The 3,990-nt window shown below is 42.3% G+C and overlaps 1 non-coding gene across 1 annotated transcript; it reads right to left on the bottom strand.

Annotated features, from left to right (window-relative positions):
- Nucleotides 552–625, bottom strand: TRNAM-CAU. Its single transcript has one exon. It is a non-coding gene; the product is annotated as a tRNA-Met (tRNA).

Raw genomic sequence — 3,990 nt, 5'->3', positions numbered from 1 at the left:
AAGACCAAACTTTCCGACAACCTTCCGAAATCATCCCGAGGCCCCCGGGACCACAACCAAAAATACGAACAAATCACATATCATCATTCAAACTCGTACCAACCCTCGGAACACTCAAAACAACTTAGAAACCTCAAAACACCCTCGGATTCAAGCCTAAGAATTCCAAAACTTCCAAATTCCGCAAATGATGAAAAATCCTATCAAACCTCATTTGAATGACCTGAAATTTTTTACACACGTCACAAAGGACACAACGGAGCTACTCCAATTTCTAGAATTTCATTCTGACCCCGATATCAAGATTTCCACTCCGACCGAAAACTCCAAAATTCCAATTTTGCCAATTCAAGCCTATATCTACATCGTACCTCCGAATTACATTCCGAACACTCTCCTAAGTCCCCAAACTATCTAACGAAGCTATCCAAACCATCAGAATTCACATCCAAGAACTTCTACACATAAGTCAACATCTGGTTGACATTTCCAACTTAAAATTCCAAATAAGAGACTAAGTGTCTCTGACTTATTGGAGGGTCCCATTGGCGTGCATCCAGTAGGAATTGAACCTACGAATTCGCCAATTATGAGTTGGGCGCTTTAACCATTCAGCCATGGATGCTTAGCGGGGATCCTCGTACATGGTGAATAACAAAATTCCAATTGAAATGAAATCTTTAGGATAAATCAATGCAATTTAGGAGGAATCAATGAGAGGACATCAATTCAAATCCTGGATTTTCGAATTGAGAGAGATATTGAGAGAGATCAAGAATTCTCACCATTTCTTAGATTCATGGACCCAATTCAATTCTCACTCCATGACCATTCTGAACACAGAACAACCAATACGACATGATGAAATACAACTGAACAACATATAAAGAAGCAAAAATGGGGGAAACAGAGCGGTAATGTAACCACCCGGCCGTTCGTTTTAAGAATTAACGCCCCGATCCCCTATTAACTGCTTTCCCCGTGTTTGTTTCTGCTATTGAGAGTTACCGGGAGGAATTATTGGGACCTTCAGAGAGTTTTGGGACACTTAGTCCCTAAATGAGATCTTAAGTTTTGGAAATTTGATCGTAGTCAGAACAGTGTGAAGACAGCCTCGGAATGGAATTTCGATGGTTCCGTTACCTCCGTTGGGTGATTTCGAGTTTAGGAGCGTGTTCGAATTATGTTTTGGAGGTCCGTAGCTCATTTAGGCTTGAACTGCCAAAGGTTGAATTTTTGAAGTTTCCGGTTCGATAGTGAGATTTGGATCCGAGGGTCGGAATGGAATTCCAGAAGTTGGAGTAGCTCGTAGTGTTAAATGTGACGTGTGTGCAAAATTTTAGGTCATTCGAATGAGGTTTGATAGACTTTTTGATCGAAAGCGTATTTTGAGAATTTTGAAATTCTTAGGCTTGAATTCGATGCTAATCGGTTGATTTGATGTTGTTTGAGGTGTTTTGAGGATTGGTATAAGTTTGGATAGTAGTATATGTCTTGTCTGTGCTTTTAGTTGAGGTCCGAGGGGCCTCGGGATGATTTCGGGTGGTTAACGGAAAGGTTTGGAGTTGAGAGTTGCTGCTGAAGCTTCAAGGCTGCTGTCATAACCGCACCTGCGTCTTAGGGACCGCAGGTGCAAGACCACAAAAGCGGTCGAGCAACCGCAGAAGCGGTTTGAGGCATAAGGCAATTGACCGCAGATGCGGTCAGGGCACCGCAGAAGCGGCACCGCATCTGCGGTAAAGTATTCGCTGGTGCAGATATCACCCTTTAACGAAATGTCGCAGATGCGACAGGGTCTTCGCAGAAGCGGGACCGCAGATGCGGTTTCACTGAGCAGAAAAGGGGCAGATCGAGGGTTTAGTTCGAAACATGGAAAAATCAAATTGGAGCTCGGGGTAAGGCGATTTTGTGGGGGTTTTGAAGAGAAGATCATTGGGTAACAATTCCTTAACCCTTTCTAGTTATATTACATTAATGTATTGTTAGTTTTGTCATTTAATTTCGGATTGGAGATGAAAATTGGGAAAAAATTGGAAGAAAGTTCTTAGACCAAGAATCCGAATTTTGATTGGGAATTTGACCTTGGATTTGGATAATTTTGGTATACATGAACTCGTGAGAGTACGAGGATTCTGAAAATATAAATTTTACCCGATTCCAAGACGTGGGCCCGAGGGGCGTTTTGGTCATTTTACCTAATTTCACGTATTAGCTTGGAATTTATTTGTAGAATCAGTTACTTGCAGTGTTATTTACATTATGCAATTGAATTGAATAGATTTGGGCGATTTGGAGTTGAGTACTCGTGGCAAGAACGTGGTTTCGGGTTGATTTTGAGCCGGTTCGAGGTAAGTGGCTTGCCTAACCTTGTGTGGAGGACATTCCCCTTAGAATTGGTATTGTGATAATTTAAATGCCTTGTACGTGAGGTGACAAGTGCGTACTTGTGCTAATTGTTGAAAAATCCTGTTTCACTGAAGTAGTTTAAATTGTATTTTTCATTTCCTGCTTATATTACTTGGGATTTAAGCCTGCTGTTAGCTTAGAGAAGCATGTCTAATTGACTTAATTATTTTATTTGCTTAAACTGCCTTATTTGTGTTATGTGAAGCAGGTTAGGTTAGAATTTCCTGTTATACCTCGGTATGAAGTTGAGTTAAATTGAGAATTCCTTGTGTTATTGCTGTGTGTTTTACTTTGGGACTACGGGACGGCATCCCGGGAGATCCCCTGTACGTATTGTTGATTTGAAATGAAGTGCGGGATACCGAGATATCCCCAGTGCGTATATTGAGGATACCAAGAGATCCTCGGGATACCAAGAGATCCCTTGTACATATTGAGGATACCAAGAGATCCTCGGGATACCAAGAGATCCCTAGCATATATTGAGGATACTAAGAGATCCTCGGGATACCAAGAGATACCTAGCATACATTGAGCATACTAAGAGATCCTCGGGATACTGAGAGATCCCCGGTTATTATCTTTGCGAAGAGTGGCATTCCTTGTGGTTGTTTTTGCCTCTGTTTCAGTTGTTGTTATCCTTATTATCTTGTATTAATTCTTACTGTTAGCTTTCAACTGTACTGTTTTATCTTATTCTGTTATACCCTATATTTCATTTAATCTCAGTAACGCCCTGACTTTCCTCGTCACTACCCGATCGAGGTTAGGCTTGGCAGTTACTGAGTACCGATGTGGTGCACTCATGCCCTTCCTACGCATGTTTTCATGTGCAGATCCAGGTACTACGACTCAGACTTATCCCGCTTGAGACGAGGCACTTGTAGAGACTCTGAGGTATACTGTCGCGTCAGCAGACTGAAGAGTCCCTTTCTACTCTTCCCTTAAGTATTATCCCTTCTGTTTTTCCTTTGTTTGTTTGATATTCTGGAGTTAGATACTTGTAGACATTCAAAAGCTTGTGATCATGAGATTCCGGGTTTTTGGAAATGTTATTAGTTTGAGAGTTGATATTCTGTATGTCGAGCGGCATTTCAAACAGTGTTTTATTTCTCTATTTCAGTTTCAGTCTATTTCTTCCGCAAATTTTGTTTATTTTTTCGCATTGTTAGGCTTACCTAGCGTAGAGACTAGGTGCCGTCACAATGGTTCACGGAGGGCGAGCCAGGGTCGTGAAAAGTTGGTATCAGAGATCTAGGTTGATAGGAGTCATGAATCACAAGCCGGTTTATTAGAGTCTCGCGGATTGGTACGGAGACGTCTGTGCTTATCTACGAGAGGCTATGTAACTGTTAGGAAAAATTTCACTTCATTTGATTTCCTTGTCGTGCGAGATTTTGATATCACAATTCTAAATTTTTGTCTTCTATTCTCTCACAGATGGCGAGGACACATGCTACCCGAGATGATCAGGCACCCGCGCCCCCAATTGGAGCCGTCAGAGGTCGGGGCTGGGGTGGAGGCCGAGGAGGCGCTCGTAGTGCAGCCAGAGCACCCGCGCGAGCTACCACTCTGGTGCCGCCA

This window comes from Nicotiana attenuata, chromosome 6 (assembly GCF_001879085.1).
Source record: "Nicotiana attenuata strain UT chromosome 6, NIATTr2, whole genome shotgun sequence".
NCBI classification, from domain to species: Eukaryota; Viridiplantae; Streptophyta; class Magnoliopsida; order Solanales; family Solanaceae; genus Nicotiana; species Nicotiana attenuata.
The sequence above is the reverse complement of the archived record's forward strand: the minus strand, read 5'-3'. Positions and strand labels throughout refer to the sequence as shown.